This window comes from Eurosta solidaginis, chromosome 3, assembly GCF_040869045.1.
Source record: "Eurosta solidaginis isolate ZX-2024a chromosome 3, ASM4086904v1, whole genome shotgun sequence".
NCBI classification, from domain to species: domain Eukaryota; kingdom Metazoa; phylum Arthropoda; class Insecta; order Diptera; family Tephritidae; genus Eurosta; species Eurosta solidaginis.
Genome location: NC_090321.1, coordinates 162533072 through 162551588, shown reverse-complemented (window position 1 = coordinate 162551588; position 18517 = coordinate 162533072). Strand labels below are relative to the sequence as shown.

Sequence of the window (18517 nt, the reverse complement as noted above, 5' to 3'; positions counted from 1 at the left end):
GTCCATTATATGATTTTTTAAATCATCGAATTTTTTAGACACAGCATTAGAAATTATATCGAAACCTTGTTTTTGAGCCACAAGAATAGCGTTCAAAATATTAGATAGCTTGTCCGGCATGTTCACACACTTTTCACACAAGTAAAGCAAATGAGGGTTAGCCTTTATTAGCTTTACTTCATAGTCCGATATACCCTCACTACAGGCTCTGTGGAAAATCCTCTTGCAGAACCCATTACACGGCACTATATTATTGTCACCAGTTCTAGAAAATTGTTTATTACACTTTCCACAAAATTCATCCATTTTGGCAATTTAAAGTAAAGGAAAATATAAGAATACGTGAAAATATGAGAGCGATTAAAAACACGACCGTACGCAGCGAGAGAATATATGTTTGTAAACGGTATTTTAAAGGCAATATTTACGTAATTTTCCTTTAGCTCTTGTTTTTTTCTCTTTCTTTCATTCGCTGAAGAAGTCAAGTAAGACGTAGGTGCGCAGAACGAAGGAATTTTGAACTCGTGAATGTACAATCTTATGTGTGTGAATCGTGGAGCAAACTAGCTAAAAGTAAACACAACCGAGTGATACCAGAGTTGATTTTCATTCTTCATGAAAAAATATCGCTATTTGCGAAATGCTGCCAGAGGTGATTGCCATTCAAAAGAATGAAATGACGGAAAATCCCCAATTACAGCTATATTGGGATAGCAATAACTATCAGTATTAGCGATTTTTCATTCGCAATGACGTAAAAACTGCCCATAAAAAACAGCTGACCTTTTGTTTACATGCGCGATCTTGTGTGTGGGATTTGTGAGCGATGCAATCACCGATAGTGAAATATCATAGACTGTGCACGGACTTTTAAAAAGAGAATGTTGGTAGACGAAAAGTTAAAATAGTGGTAGAAGTTGGTAGATTTTTTTTCCAAGAAAACAATAGCTACACTTTATATTTGTACAAAACAATTCATATTTTATTGTAAAACAAATAAAGCACATTTCACGGAAATAACACTTTAAAAAACATGTACACAAAACAAAAAAATGAATGTAAAGTTGTATATATATAGCTTACGCCTATATGATATTTGCTTTTTGCCTGTATTTTGAGCTTGAAATACTGAGGAAAATTTACTGATACGTCTCATTACAACAAAGATTTCCCAATGTACCAGTATTTTTCTGCGACACTAGCATGGTATCGTTTACTTAAAACTTTTTTATTTTCGTTCAAAATTATTCATTAATAACTGATGAAAATAGCACAGGAAAATATTTGCGAGTAGATGACTACTACTTTCTTTCATAAAAAAATTTATTTCTTGTATTGAATTTGTGCACACATTTTTCAAAATAAAAACCAAATTTTCGACAAAAAAAAAAAAAGGTCAGAAAAAAAAAATGGTCAGAAAAAAAAAAAACAAAAGAAAAACCTAGTTCCATATGGGTGTTATTAAATACAGGGAACAAAATCACCTAATTACATTAAATTAAAAAATTAAAATTTTTTATAAAATCTTATTAATTCAATTGGAGGCTGAAATAAAGTCCGTCCAACACAATACTTGTTTACTTATTAATATTTGCTATCTTATTTAGCTGGCTCGAGGTCTGTGTTGTAAAATAAAACACCGTTGATGATTTTTTCCTTTTTCTCAACCAATATATTTCGACTGCTCTGCGGCAATCGTCATCAGGGTTACAAAACTAATAAAAACAAAAATAATAATAAATAAACAATTAAGGAATTATCACAAAAAATTTTTATCATTATCTGCACATACGTTTCTTAGCACGTCTGCCCTGTGTGACGTGGAGTATGGTACTGTCTTCCTCTAAGCAAGTGTTTGTATGTATATATGCGCGGAATTGTCCACGTCGCTCTTAAAGTTGAGTCGTATGTTAGTCGGTACGTTCGAGTGAACTTTTTCCGCCTATCGGCAATTTCGGGCGAACAAAAGTTTACTTCGAAACAGCTGATGCTGTATTGCGAATTGGCAGTGAACAAATAATTTACTTACAATTGTATACATTTTGTAACCAAACATATATTTCCTTAAAATACAACAAAAATATAAATAAAGAATTAATAAAATAATGTTTAGTATTGCACTTAGGTTGGTATTGATTGAGCGCGAGGCGAATATATATGTGAAAGCGATTCGGGGGCAATTAAGGTACAGTTCTAACCCTTTGGAGCTAAATGATTCACTGTAAGCTAAAAATTACTATTTTCAGCACTTTTGAATAACAAGTTAATTTTTTTCAATTAGCTTTCGCCAATATTACAGGCTAAACAAGCTGGCATTATAATATTTGCTAGTTATTCCTACCAACTCCTTGCCACCATTGAAGCAAAAATTTGGAGTTCCACCAATTGTAAAGTTGAGTACATGTCTTCGTTTTTTCGCATAGGGAAAAGGCGTCGGAAAGGACTATGAAGTGGGTCTTAGCCAATCTTGTTTCAGTGAGGTGCTCAACATTTTGGAACCGTTGCTTTGTCCACAATGGATAACTTGGCCAACTGATACGTTGTCATAAAAAATAGAATTTACAGCAATACAGGAATTTCACTTCTTCCACTCAACTTCTGATTGTGCATTATTTATTGATTTATTTTTAATAATAAAAGAACATATAATTATAAGAGTATCAAATTTCAAAACAAAAAATTACTTAAGTTTTGTTTTCCTCTCGTTCGCCTGTAAAATATAAGTGAACAAATTTGGGTGTTCATTTCGCCCGAACAAAGAGTTGCCGATAAGGTGAAATCTTTTTCGAACAGGAAACATTTTTTCGCCACCCTCTGCGATAGGGTGAACAAAAACTGTGAATATTTTCGGGTGAAAATAAAACTCGCGATAAGGGTGAATGTGTAACATTTCAAGAGTGAATCGTTTACTGTAGTGTTGTTCTTGTTGCAGTATTTTGGTCTCGTCAAAGTTAGGTATGTGCCACTAGCTGCACAGTGTGCCATGCGTGCTGTTTTCTGGTTATTTTGTTGATGGCATTGTTTTAGATCGGATTTATGTTGTGATAGTCTTTGTTTTTAGTTTGGACTTAGTTGTACAGACATAAATACTATTTCAAGCTTCCTCAACCTTGCCTTTACCTAAACACACAATAAGAAGGTTAATCAAAAAAGCTAAATTGCCAAATAACACACAAAAACCCGGAAAACCATTAAATTTTAAGTCGCTGGCCTATGTACCTCAATTATCAGAACGGTTGGCTAAATCTGATTGTTACAACAAGGATAACACAAAAATAACACATAAGCCGTCTAATACTTTAAAACAATTTTTCAATAAAACGAAGTCAACTATACCAAATATGGGCAAAAGCAACGTTGTGTATAAAATTCCCTGTAAAGGCAAGGTTGAGGAAGCTTGCAATAGTATTTATGTCGGTACAACTAAGTCCAAACTAACAAGTAAGGAAGGCTAAGTTCGGGTGTAACCGAACATTACATACTCAATTGAGAGCTATGGAGACAAAATAAGGAAAATCACCATGTAGGAAAATGAACCTAGGGTAACCCTGGAATGTGGTTGTATGAGATGTGTATCAAATGGACGGTATTAAAGAGTATTTTAAAAGAGAGTAGGCCATAGTTCTATGGATGGACGCCATTTAGGGATATCGCCATAAAGGTGGACCAGGGCTGACTCTAGAATTTGTTTGTACGATATGGGTATCAAATGAAAGGTGTTACTGAGCATTTTAAGAGGGAGCGGGCCTTAGGTCTATCGGTGGACGCCTTTTCGAGATATCGCCATTAAGGTGGGCCAGGGGTGATTCTAGAATGTGTTTGTACGATATGGGTATCAAATTAAAGGTGGTAATGAGTATTTTAAAAGGGAATGGGATTTAGTTCTATAGGTGAACGCCTTTTCGAGAAATCGCCATAAAGGTGGACCAGGGGTGACTCTAGAATATGTTTGTACGATATGGGTATCAAATGAAAGGTCTTAATGAGTATTTTCAAAGGGAGTGATCCTTAGTTCCATAGGTGGACGCCGTTTCGAGATATCGCCATAAAGGTGGACCAGGGGTGACTCCAGAATGTGTTTGTACGATATGGGAATCAAATGAAAGGTGTTACTGAGCATTTTAAGAGGGAGTGGGCATTACGTCTATAGGTGGACGCCTTTTCGAGATGTCGCCATTAGGGTGGGCCAGGGGTGACTTTAGAATGTTTGTACGATATGGGTATCAAACGAAAGGTGTTACTGAGCATTTTAAAAGGGAGTGGGCATTAGATCTATAGGTGGACGCCTTTTCCAAATATCGCCATTAGGGTGGGCCAGGGGTGACTCTAGAATGTGTTTTTACGATATGGGCATCAAATGAAAGGTGGTAATGAGTATTTTAAAAGGGAGTAATCCTTAGTTCTATAGGTGGAAGCCTTTTCGAGATATCGCCATAAAGGTGGACCAGGGGTGACTCTAGAATGTTTGTACGATATGGGTATCAAACGAAAGGTGTTACTGAGCATTTTAAGAGGGAGTGGGCATTAGGTCTATGGGTGGACGCCTTTTCGAGATATCGCCATTAGGGTGGGCCAGGGGTGACTCTAGAATGTGTTTGTACGATATGGGTATCAAACGAAAGGTGTTACTGAGCATTTTAAGAGGGAGTAGGCATTAGGTCTATAGGTGGACGCCTTTTCGAGATATCGCCATTAGGGTGGGCCAGGGGTGACTCTAGAATGTGTTTGTAAGATATGGATATCAAACGAAAGGTGTTACTGAGCATTTTAAGAGGGAGTGGGCATTAGGTCTATAGGTGGACGCCTTTTCGAGATATCGCCATTAGGGTGGGCCAGGGGTGACTCTAGAATGTTTGTACGATATGTGTATCAAACGAAAGGTGTTACTGAGCATTTTAAGAGGGAGTGAGCATTAGGTCTATAGGTGGACGCATTTTCGAGATATCGCCATTAGGGTGGGCCAGGGGTGACTCTAGAATGTTTGTACGATATGGGTATCAAACGAAAGGTGTTACTGAGCATTTTAGGAGGGAGTGGGCATTAGGTCTATAGGTGGACGCCTTTTCGAGATATCGCCATTAGGGTGGGCCAGGGGTGACTCTAGAATGTTTGTACGATATGGGTATCAAACGAAAGGTGTTACTGAGCATTTTAAGAGGGAGTGGGCATTAGATCTATAGGTGGACGCCTTTTTGAGATATCGCCATTAGGGTGGGCCAGGGGTGACTCTAGAATGTTTGTACGATATGGGTAAATAACGAAAGGTGTTACTGAGTATTTTAAGAGGGAGTGGGCATTAGGTCTATAGGTGGACGCCTTTTCGAGATATCGCCATTAGGGTGGGCCAGGGGTGACTCTAGAATGTGTTTGTACGATATGGATATCAAATTAAAGGTATTAATGAGGGTTTTAAAAGCGAGTGGCCCTTAGATGTATATGTGAAGGCGTTTTCGCGATATCGACCAAAATGTGGACCAGGTGATCCGAAAAATCATCTGTCGGGTACTGCTAATTTATTTATATATGCAATTCCACTAACAGTATTCCTGCCAAGATTCCAAACGCTGCTGATTTCGCCTTGTAGAACTTTTTCATTTTCTTCTACTTAATATGGTAGGTGTCACACCCATTTTACAAAGTTTTTTCCAAAGTTATATTTTGCGTCAATAAACCAATCAAATTACCATGTTTCATCCCTTTTTTCGTATTTGATATAGAATTATGGCATTTTTTTCATTTTTCGTAATTTTCGATATCGATAAAGTGGGCGTGGTTATGGTCGGATTTCGGCCATTTTTTATACCAAGATAAAGTGAGTTCAGATAAGTACGTGGACTAAGTTTAGTAAAGATATATCGGTTTTTGCTCAAGTTATTGTGTTAACGGCCGAGAGGAAGGCCAGACGGTGGACTGTGTATAAAAACTGGGCGTGGCTTCCACCGATTTCGCCCATTTTCACAGAAAACAGTTACCGTCATAGAATCTATGCCCCTACCAAATTTAAGAAGGATTGGTAAACTTTTGTTCGACTTATGGCATTAAAAGTATTCTAGACAAACTAAATGAATATGGGAGGAGCCACGCCCATTTTGAAATTTTCTTTTATTTTTGTATTTTGTTGCATCATATCATTACAGGAGTTGAATTTTGACTTAATTTACTTATATACAGTAAAGATATTAAATTTTTTGTTAAAATTTGAATTTTAAAAAAAATTTTTTAAAAAGTGGGCGTGTTCTTCATCCAATTTTGCTAATTTTTATTTAGCACATATATACTAATATTAGTAACGTTCCTGCAAATTTGATCATGATATCTTCAACGACTGCCATCAACAAAATAACTAGAAAACAGCACTCATGGCACACTGTGCAGCTAGTGGCCACATACCTAACTTTAACGAGACCAAAATACTGCAACAAGAACAACACTACAGTAAACGATTCACTCTTGAAATGTTACACATTATCAACGTACCGACTAACATACGACTCAACTTTAAGAGCGACGTGGACAATTCCGCGCATATATACAAACACTTGCTTAGAGGAAGACAGTACCATACTCCACGTCACACAGGGCAGACGTGCTAAGAAACGTATGTGCAGGTAGGTAGGTAGGTTGAACTGGCCGGTCCATGAGGACCTCACATAGACTGATTGAGTCCGTAGTGTTACCAGAAGTTTGTTTTAACGACCAAACTGAAAAACCCTATCAAAAACCAGGACCTATGTTATAAAATAACTCCGTCCTCTTGGCAAATACTAGAAGCTTCCTAGGACTTAAGCCACTTGCTGCTTCTAGATCTGACAGCTGTATCACTCCTAATAGCTGGAGTCTTAGCCTGGCAAGTGCAGGGCACGAGCACAGAACGTGCTCGATCGTTTCCTCCTCCAACCCGCACTTCCTACACCTGCTATCACTGACCAAGCCTAATTTAAAGGCATGTGACGCCAGAAGGCAGTGTCCAGTCAGAATACCCGTCATGAGTCTACAGCCCTCTCTTTTTAATGATAGAAGCAACTGTGTTAGTCTAAGGTTGTAAGACCTACACATAATCTTCGACACTTTACAGCCCCGCGCTTGAACCCACGCCTTTTCTGCTTGGTGGATCATGTGCACCTCTCGCCTTCGCTTAATCCCGCCCAATCTAATTGGGACGTCTACGGAGCAAGCTTCAAGGGATGCGCCCTTTTTAGCTAATTCGTCCGCTTTTTCATTCCCATCTATTCCCATATGCCCTGGGACCCAATATAGATGTATGCTTCTCCCTGTCCCGATTCTCTCCAGAGACTGCTTACACTCTAACACGCATTTAGATGCTGTGCTATGCGAGATTATTGCCTTAATTGCTGCTTGACTGTCAATATAAAAGTTAACACGGTTGCAGCTTAAGCTATTCTCTTCCAGGGTTTCTACTGCTTTGGTTACGGGTAATATTTCCGCTTGGAAAACGCTACAGTAATCCGGCAGCCTGTAGGATCTGCTTAATTCCGGATCAGCGCAGTATACCGCAGACCCTACTCCTTCCACTATTTTGGAACCATCGGTGTACACATGTATCGCCTCGTCCGCCATTTGCGCACCCTTGCGCCAACCGTCCACCTCTATTGTGGCCTTGAGATCTCCCTCAAAGTGCAGGTAGGGAATCATGTAGTCTGTTCATCTTGTGACTGAGGACGCTATACTACTATGGCCATAGGGTCGACGCTCAAGCTGCCCCGAAGCATCGAGCCTGGTTGCGGTCGTTAACGCTTTGTTCTTTGCTACCAGGTCTACAGGTGGAATGTGCAGAATGGCATACAGTGCAGCCGTCGGGTTTGTTTTCAGGGCTCCCGTAATGCAAAGCATCGATAGTCTGCATACCCCCTCTAATTTTTTGAGGTATGTTGTTTTTTGTGTGGCTTTCCACCAAACAAGAACTCCATAGTATAGAATAGGGCTTACAATCGCTGTAAAAACCCAATGAGAAAGAGAGGGCGATAGGCCCCACGTACACCCCAGCATTCTTTTACATGCATAGAGTGCCGATGAGGCCTTCTTGACCCTCTCCTCCACGTTGAGCTTCCATGACAGCTTACTGTCTAGGATGATTCCTAGATATTTTGTGCAAGGTTTCTCCTGTAAGGTCACCGCTCCTAACTTAGGCCTGGTCCAATTTGGGACTTTGTACCTCTTTGTAAACAAGACCATATCCGTCTTCTCCGCATTGACTTTCAGCCCGACATTAGATGCCCAGGTATGAATATCCCGAAGCGCCCGATCCATCCAAGAACTAATCGTTGGAAGGCATTTTCCACTTATGACAATTGCAACGTCATCTGCGTAAGCCGTAAGTTTTAGGGGTCCCTCATCGAATTGCCTGAGCAGTTGGTTGATGACCAGTGTCCACAGCAGAGGTGATAGCACCCCTCCCTGCGGCGTGCCCCTGTCCACTGATTTCGTGGCCTCGTACAATCCCCATTGTGATGTAATCTTTCTGCAATTTAACATGCAGCCGATCCATCTGATTAAGGCAGGATGTACTTTAATGTAATTAAGACCATCCATAATCGCCCATTTTGCAACATTATTGAAAGCCCCGGCAATGTCCAAGAAGACTCCTAGAGCATACTCCTTATATTCCAAGGATTTCTCTATGCTTATTACCACCCTATGCAATGCGGTGTCTACCGACTTGCCTTTGGTGTACGCATGCTGTGTTGTGGAGAGCAGCTTTTCATCCACGTTGGACTTTATGTACACATCTATCAGCCTCTCAAAGGTTTTGAGCAGAAATGATGTTAAGCTAATGGGTCTATAGTCTTTGGGATACACGTGACCGATCTTCCCCGCCTTTGGTAGAAAAGCTACACGAGCAGTTCTCCAAGAGTGCGGTACATGATTCAGTCTTATGCACCCATCGAATATTATTTTAAGCCATTCCACGACCGCCCTACTTGAGACTTGTAGCATGGCCGGGAATATACCATCTGGGCCCGGCGATTTAAACTTAGAAAACGTCTTCACTGCCCACTCGATCTTGGTATCGGTCACCAAGCCCGGCACCACTAGCTCCGTGATCGAAGTGTGAGTGATGTCTGCTGGTTCTTCTAAACCGTCTCCCGATGGGAAATGTGTATCGAGAAGCACCTCAAGGGATTCCTCACTATCACGTGACCATTCCCCGTTCTCTTTCTTTATTAGTCCCTGGACTATGTTTCCCTTTGCTAGGACTTTTTTCAACCGTGCTGTTTCACTGGAGCACTCTATGTCCGTACAGAAACTTTTCCATGAGTTTCTCTTCGCCCTGGTAATTTCACGCTTGTAGATCCTCAGTAGATCCCTGTACTCGTCCCGACACGCTTCGCTTTCCGCGGTCTTTGCGAGTTTAAACATTTCTTTTACCTGTCTTCTTAGAAGACTCAGCTCATTGCTCCACCATGGCGGCTTTGCTTTTCCTCTGAATCTTCTTAGAGGGCAAGCTTTGTTATACGCAGTCATAAGCGTCCTTGTTAGGAATTCATTCGACTCCTCCAGTTCCTCTACATTAGCAACCTCTTTGGGTTGTCCCAGTTTCGTTTCTACATGTTTCTGGAATTTAGTCCAATTCGTTGCCCTAGGGTTTCTAAAGGTTCCTCCCTTCTCTACCCTCTTTAGTGGGATGCTGAAGCTTATATACGCATGGTCGGAGAAGGATGGTCTATCGAGAACCATCCAATCATACCTTGATATATCACGCTCGGAGCTCAATGTAATATCCAGAACATTGCTGGATGTTGGACCAATGTATGTAGGAACATTTCCCCTGTTGGCTATCTGCAAATTGGTTTGTAGGATGTAACAAAATAGAGATTCGCCTCTCTCGTTCGTATCTGCTCCTCCCCACGCATTGTGGTGCGCATTTGAATCTGCGCCTATGACCAACCGCCCTTTGCGCCCTTCCTCCTGTACTAACCTTTTGCACTCCATCGGTGGAACCTCCGCAGCATGGGCCATGTAGCAGGACGCCAGGATAAATGCCTGCTTATTCTTTTGCTCAACGGCCACCGCTACGAGATCCTCGGTGGTGTAATTAGGCAGCATATATGAATGCAGCTGTTTCCTTACCATTACTGCAGCTCGCACCCGTCCTTCCGTTTGTGCGTAGTAAACGCCAAACCCGCGCGCGCTAAGTCCAGAAACCTTTCCTCCCGATGAGAGCCACGGCTCCTGGATCAGCGCCACGTCAAACGAACCCTCCTCAAGGGTTAGGAGGAGTTCGCTCGACGCCACTTTACTGTGTTGGAGGTTTATCTGTAGGACTCGCAGCACCATTGGGCTGTTTGTCCCCCTCCAGCACCTTCGTCTTGACGTCGTCGTCCTCCTCCTGCCCGTTTGGTTTAGAGTATTCGAGGCCCCCTTCAGCCCCTCGTGAATGTTGTGCCGTGTGTTCCTCTGTGCGAGTCACAGCACCATTTAGCGGTTGGTCCTCTTCTAGCACGTTCGTGGTGACGTCGGGGACCTCCACCTGTCTTTTTTCCCTTAGGCTTCTGAGGTCCTTTTCGACTTCGCCCACTTCCAGCGTGTTAGGATTTTTATCCTCGGGACTTCTTTTCCTGAGTCGCATGTAAATTTTGCCAGTGCCAAAGGACATTTTGCCAAGCTGCGTGTACAAAATATCCTCCGCCTGCTTGTTTATTTGGAAGATGTAGAACTGACCATCCTCGGTAGGCCGAGATACAGTAAGTACCTTCCAATCCTGTGTCGGTATGTTCGTATTCTGATTCTGCAGAAGTCGCAGTGTATCCTCCGACTTCATCACGCATGGTATCCATACCTTAACTTTTGGTACCGTGGGGATTTGCGCTTTATCCACCACCTCAAACCGCGCGTTCGTGCCTTGCCTTTGGAGGTTTGGAACGACTTCCTCCAGCCACCGCAAGCTCGCGATGTTGTCGCACGCTATCATCTTCACACCATTATACCATCCCCCCGAATCAAAGGTTGGAAGGGGCTTACTTGGTTGGTCCAGCATCATCTTAAGCATTAAGCTAATAAGCTCCCTTTCCACAGATCTCCACCTTTCAGTAGTCATTTGCCCGAACGGACTGCTACGATCAACCAGCGCCACAGTCAGTGACTGCTTTGCCACATCACTCATCTTCTCGGGAAAAGCAGGAGTCTTAGTGTTATCTCCCTTTGGAACCTCCGAGAACACCGGACTCTTCGCGTTAACTCCCTTTAGCGCCTCCGAGAAAGCCGGAGTCTTAGCGTTATCTCCCTTTGGCTTATCTCCTACTTCCGTAGTTGGAACTTCCCTCTGACTGGCAGCTTTCGAGGTAGTTGCTACCTCGCTATTGGAACCCATCTGTCTTACAGCTTTGGGCCTACTTGTCTTGTCTATGCGACTGCCCTGCTCCGCGGCTCTAGGACTGGGTCCTTTCTGCCTCTTGAAAGCAGGCTTGTCACCTTCTGCCGAACGTTGCCTCTTCATTCTGCCATTCGACGCTTCTTCCTCCTCGTACCGGTTGCAGAACCGAGGGTTTCTCGCAGCAAACCTTTTGAACTGCCTTCGACCTACTTCTACCGCTTCATGGGCCCATTCCAAGCGCTCGATCTCCACTTCTGTTGGGTCGACCACTGCTCCCAAGCGTTGTACAATTCTTAGTGCTGCACGGTACTGCGAGAGAGCTCTTTTACTTCCTCTGCTCCGTACCCTTCTCCACTCTTCTACTCCGTTTTAATTTGTGTGCTTCTCCAACACGGAGTTCATTGAATCAGCACTACTCTCGCTCCCCGAGTCCGACGCATCGCTTAATTCGTATTTGTCGTCCTTGGATTGCGACTCAGTCCTCCTCTTTACATTCTCCTTATTACATTCAGGTAATGAGTTGTTCATCTTGGTCGTACGACCACCTGCCCGACAAGGCGGGCTCAGCGGTCCAGTATTATATACGGGGAAAGAACCGTCCGCCACAGCAGCGCCCCTTACTGCGGTAAGGCCATAAATACTTCCCGAGATGGCCCGGTATCGGGAAGGCTCCGTTCGAATACAGCCGAATTTATCCCCTGGCTGCAAATCGTCCAATAGGCACGGTCCGCATAACACCCTGGATTAGGGGGTTGGCAGTTCTTGGTCACCGACATCCCGCCGCCCTCCTATGAGGCGAAACGGCGTAGATGTCAGTCCTAAACAGCTCCGCCTCATAGTCGGGCGCTATGGAGTTCGGCTAAGCCCTCACACCAACGACAAGGTGCCTACCCTAGTGAGGGCAGATAATGATACAAATTTTTTGTGATAATTTGTTAATTGTTTATTTATTATTATTTTTGTTTTTATAAGTTTTGTAACCCTGATGACGATTGCCGCAGAGCAGTCGAAATATATTGGTTGAGAAAAAAGAAAAAATCATCAACGGTGTTTTATTTTACACAACACAGACCTCGAGCCAGCTAAATAAGATAGTTATTTGAAGAATAAGGTCGCCAACAAATACAATTTATTAATATTTGATTGGTAATGCTTGAAATTTTTGATCCATTACGCTTGGCGGTTTTTATGTCGTTCACTATAGAGAACGACCTTTCTGCGGCTGCATAACCTTGAGGTAATATTGCTAAGGAGCACATTTATTCACTCAAATTTTCAAACAAATTTTCTTCTAGAAGATACTTTTCAGTTCCCAATTTTATCCATCCTTTAAGAATATCGCGGGAAAATATTTTTTCTATTTTTTCCTTATCATATAACATTAATGATCGCCATTCTTTGTTAAGAATTTCCATGGAAGTCTTGTGAAATGGAAAAGCTTTAAGTAAGGGAACAATCGTTGTCATTTGACTAGATTGAATATTTTTTGCATCAAAATATATGCACAATCTTATGTGTGTGAATTGTGGGTTCAACTATATATGGTGGGCTCATCTGTAAAGCAACAAAATATGTCTGTTCAAATTGTCAAAATCTGTGTATTGGGTGTTGGTGCGAATGGTATGGAATGCAGGCATGCTTAACCAACGAACCGATATCATTTCGTTACGATAATCAACGTTAATAAACGAAACAAAGTCATTTGGTTTCGTTTATTGACGTTAAGAACGTCAAATTAACGGTAATTTGAACCGATATCATTTCGTTACGATAATCAACGTTAATAAACGAAACAAAGTCATTTGGTTTCGTTTACTGACGTTAAGAACGTCAAATTAACGGGACTTTGACGTTCTTAAGGCTAATAAACGAAATGACATTGGCCGCTATTATGAGCATCTTTCGATCTTCGACTGTGGTCGAAAGAGCTGATCGAACGAATTTTCATTCGGTATTATGACGCACGTTCGATGAAGGCAAGCATTATTGTGAATTTCGATAAATTCAAAAGTTCACAATAGCACATTTCCTTCAGCTGTCAAATAAAATAAAATTAATAGACAAAAGCAGATCTAGTTATTAAATGCAAATATTGAAAATAAAAGTACGACTACGACGGAATTGTGGTTTTATGATTCGTCAGAAGAAGAGAAAAGCTTACTGGAGCTAGTCAGAAGTAGAAGACGCGTGAGGGATGCTTCAAATACTTTGAAAATGAATTCCACCACGTAAGTGTAGCTTTCTAAATAAGTTGTTAAATTGTTGAAATTATAAGTTTTGTTTATAGATTTATTCAAAACTTCAGACTGTCCAAAGAAGCGTTCATGGACTTGTTGTCCAGTACAGATGAACTGCTTCAGCAATGCACAAGAGCCAAGCATATTCCTAATATTCTAAAATATGCAACAGTTCTCCGATTTTGTGCTTGGGGATCCTACCAACTGAGCATTGGAAACGAAAATGCATTCGTACTTGCCCAGCCGAATGTGTCTGTGGTTCTAACAGAGGTGTTGAATGTCTTGGAAAATTTTATTTGTGAAAGATGGATAAAATTCAATTATGAGGAGGCTGAGCTACATCAATCAAAGTTGCATTTCTATAATGTTAGCAGAATTCCAGGGATTATTGGCTGTGTTGATGGCACACACATTAAAGTTGTTGCTCCCAAAAAAGGATTACAGAATTTTTATTACAACAGAAAAGGATTCTACAGCATTAATGCTATGATTGTAAGTATACCATTTTGATATTAGTTTCAGGTTGGAAATACATAAGTTTACATCTTTATACAAATATTTTTTAGGTTTGTGACCATTCTATGACTATACGATACATAAATGCAAAATATCCGGGAGCAACACATGGTTCTTGTGTGTTCAATATGTCGGCCTTGAAATCACATTTGGAACAGCAAGAGCCCTTCCTACACACCAGAAAAATACAAATTATAAACGTGTGTGCGGCTTTGCACAGTACAAATTTCTGTAGAAGAGTTATCTAATGAAGAGGACGACCATGATATCCCATTCGCCGAAATTGAATCCACAACCAACTTGGAAGCAGAAGAAATCAGAAACTAAATATTGCGAGTTTTGTAGATACTTCATTTTATTGAAATAAAAAATTCATATACATGTATATATATAAAAAAATATTTGGTAAATTCATTATGGTTTTCATAATACAGTCTTAAATTTTATTATAAATTTGGTATAAAAAATATCACTTCAGTTTCATATGTTTGTTTAAAAAAAAAAAAATCAGGTATTGTTCAGCACTTAAAGCATAAATTTGTGATGGCCTTATTTTTTCATTTTATACAACTCCAGCTTTTCCTGTTTCAATTTCAAAAAATCACGTTTATAATAGTACTCCAAGCTATACGTTCTCTTCGCATACTTTTCTGTCTCAAGAGCACTTTTTTTGATCTCTTCCAATGTTTTCAGCATCTCTTCTTAAACATTTTTTTGATTTGCTGTCTGCTCTTGCAATAGTTTGAGCCTATCGTTTTTGCTGCACTTTTTCGATTTGCTTTTCGTGGCCTCTCCTCATCAGGTGCATTTGTCCACTTACTTCCAAATTCTTATCCGATTCTAAGTTATCACTATATAATCGCTCCACAATCATATCTTCACATTCTTCATTCGCATTAGTACTAAGGCCATGCTCTTGTCCAGGTGGATCTACACTGGTCTGAAGACTTAACAAACCCATTATAGACTCTTCTGAATGCGTAAAGATATTTAACCTGTTTGGTCCACCACCAGTTGCACGGTATTCCACTATGTTCTCCGACAATTTTGTTTTTGTTTTTGACTTCATGTCAGCCCACACCTGAGACGACAAAAATAAAGTTGTATTATACAGAATTGACTTCTATGGTTCTTTAGTTCACCTTAATCCACTTTTCCGTCGTTCTTACTGGTGGTCCTAAACAGTTCAGCTCCACTGTTATATCATCCCACTTTTTTGTCACATGAACCTTTGTGCAAGTTCATTTTGCTATATGGGAATTTTTTTCCATAATTGAAACCAGTCTTTCAAGCTGTTGTTTTGTACTCACGACCTTGGACCTATATACAATTAATTCAAATATTTTAAAATTACTACTAGGTAGTAAAAAATTAGAACATAAATACAAAAAATTTACATTTTAAACAATTCTTTTTCTGTTCGATACAGCGTCGACAACAAATTTCTATTCGCTACAAAATTCGGTACACAACGAAAATTTCGACAGAGATGAGGTGTCATAATACCAACTTCTAATTCGATTTTCGATGTTCGATAGCCAACGAAGATCGAAGATCGAAAGATGCTCATAATAGGGGCCTTTGTTTCGTTTATTAACGTTAATTATCGTAACGAAATGATATCGGTTCGTTGGTTAAGCATGCTTGATGGAATGAAAACATAAAAATAAAACTTAACAGTTTTTGTATGTGTAAGAAAATGTTGTCAATGGGTTGGTTTCATTTTGAGTTTGCCATCTCCTTTTGACAATCCCATCGACCATGCAATGAAATAAATAAAATCAGCTGATGAGATGAGCCAACCATATAATTGAGCCATGGGCGGAACGATACAAGGTGGCAGCATGGTGACATACCTAAAAACTTAAATAAAAGTTCAATATAATTTGTTTTTGTAAATTCGATGCACAAATGTCAAAATCGTACTGCGTCGGAAGTTGATGTATCAAATTAAACAAAAAAAGTTTTTTTGTGTATTTTTAAGCTCGTTCGATCTAAATGCGTTGAGTGCAAATAAAACGAGTTATTTCACCTTACGGCCCAACGTTTCGCCAACTTTCCTTGGCATCTTCAGGGGCGAATCTATATTTTTAACAATAAAACGTACCAAACAACAACAGTTAATGATTTAAAATAATCTCTAGAAGAACATAGTTTCATACACCAATAAATTGAAAACATTCACTTACATTGGTATTTAAACATTGAAGCTAAAATACGAATTTAGACATTGATTGTTGTCATTAAACTAAAAAACTGATTTTTACAATTAAAAACGATACCATTTAATGTGGTACACTTGTCATACTAAAGTTAACTAAATAATATTAAAGCTCATAAGCATAATAGGTAGCTAGCCGCGATACCGTCTGTGTCCTCTTTCTTGTTTATCGTTTTATCTCTGTTTTTCAAAATCCGTAAGCTCTCTAATGTGTATCGTGTTTTTTCTTTGGCTTCCTTGTCTATAATTTTCGTGTTTGCAAAATCAATCATATGCTTGTGTGTTGTTGCGTGTTGCGAGAGAGCTGTGTTTTGTTTTTGCTTCCTAATATCAGCTTCATGTTCGGCTATTCGCGTGCCCAATGCGCGCTTAGTTGTGCCTATGTAAATTTTATTGCAATTTTCATCGTTGTTTCCTTTGCATTCTATTTTATAAACCACGTTGTTTTGTTTATAGTTTATAATCAGCTGTCCCGTGCTGCCACCTTGTATCGTTCCGTCATGTCATAGATGATCATCTTTGGAGATATCGTCCATCACTATTTCATAATGGCTTCAGCTGAATTAAGAAAAAATGTTTACAATATGGATTTAGGTGTTTGTGATGAATACGAGCATATAAATTCCAATGTCGAGTACGTTCTAGAAAATGTATTAACTAGGCAAAGAAACTCAGACTGTTGCAAGGACTACAATGAGCTTGTACAAGCATATAATTCTATTATCTTAAACGGGTGTGAATGTGATGGCAGCAAATCTAACAACGATATATGTCCTCACGGAAAAAATTATGAATGGAACTGTGACTCAAATGAACTTGTTTTGACCTCAAGAACACATAACGATCTCATATATGAATGCAATTCTCTATGTAAATGTAAAGCTATTCATTGTTGTAACCGACTCGTTCAAAAGGGACCTAGGCAAGGGTTGAAAATCGTTAATTCTGATGTGTATGGCTCCAAAGGTCTTATAACAATGCAGGATATCCCCAAAGGTGGATTCATTTGTGAATATGCGGGAGAGCTATTGACTCTGAAGGAAGCAACTGAACGTATAAAGAGGAACGAAGGGTCTTCCATGAATTATATACTTTGTATGAATGAACATTTAACAAATAGAAAAAGCACTTCATCAACTTCATTAACAATTGTTGACCCAACAAAAAGGGGTAATATCGGTCGATATTTAAATCATAGTTGTGATCCGAACTGTGAAATATTTAGTGTCCGTGTTGACTGCCCTATTCCAAAAGTTGGTAAGTTCTGTATTAATAAATACATAAAAAAAAATATATGATTACTGACACTTAAACTTGACAGGATTATTTGCGAAGCGTTTAATTAAATCAGGAGAAGAGCTGTGTTTCCATTACAATGAGGGCTGTGTTGAAATGACCATAGCAACTGACTCGTTAAAAAGTGTAAAGAAACCTTGCTTATGTCGTTCTTCCATTTGTGCTGGATATTTGCCATCTGCCATTATTTGAATACCAAGTATGGTTGTATACTAAAATAATCGGCAAAAGTAATGCTGTGAAACAACGGGGACAATGTCACTTTTTTATACACTCCATTCATGGTTATCGGCATAACTTGAAAAAAAAAAAAAACAAGCAACCACGATATGAGGGGATACTTGTTGCTGTTGTAGCAACAACGGGAGTCCAAGGAAACTTGCTGTTTCAACAGGGGTGGACTATAGTGAGAGGGGTGTTGGGGCGTTGGTTCCACATTGCAATTGAAGTGATGGTTGTATGTCGGGGTTTATTCTGGATAGGTAAGAGTTTACAGTACCCAGATCGAAGTTGAGCTAGAGTGACGAGCGTTTCCCTAGGGAGAGTGCGTTCCCCTTCCGCCAGTTCTGGGTATTTTTTTTTAAGCACTGTATTTGCCAGCAATTCCTGGCATAGAGGTCCGACGCCTGTTTGTGGAAATCACTGGGGACCTGCTTGTTTTTTTTTTTTTGCTTCATACGGCTGTGTTCTCAGGTGCCGTATTTTCTCATAATGCTTAAGGAGATGACCCTTTCTTTCCCCCTAATGGGGGTACTCTCGCGCCATTATGTAGATGGTGTTCTGGGGACATAAGAAGATAGCTCTTAGCGGTTCTGAGGGCGGTTTTTTGGCAGGCCTGTATTTTCTTCCAGTGAGTAGCCTTTAGGCTTGGCGAACATATCGGGGACGCGTAGCCTGCAATCGGCTGCCAAATTG

General features: G+C 40.1%; 1 long non-coding RNA gene across 1 annotated transcript; it reads left to right on the top strand.

Moving 5' to 3' along the window:
* Positions 1-16563: 16563 nt before the first annotated feature.
* Positions 16564-17920, top strand: LOC137244520 (uncharacterized). Its single transcript, XR_010951076.1, has 3 exons — positions 16564-16689; positions 16763-17563; positions 17628-17920. It is a non-coding gene; the product is annotated as an uncharacterized lncRNA (long non-coding RNA).
* Positions 17921-18517: the final 597 nt, after the last annotated feature.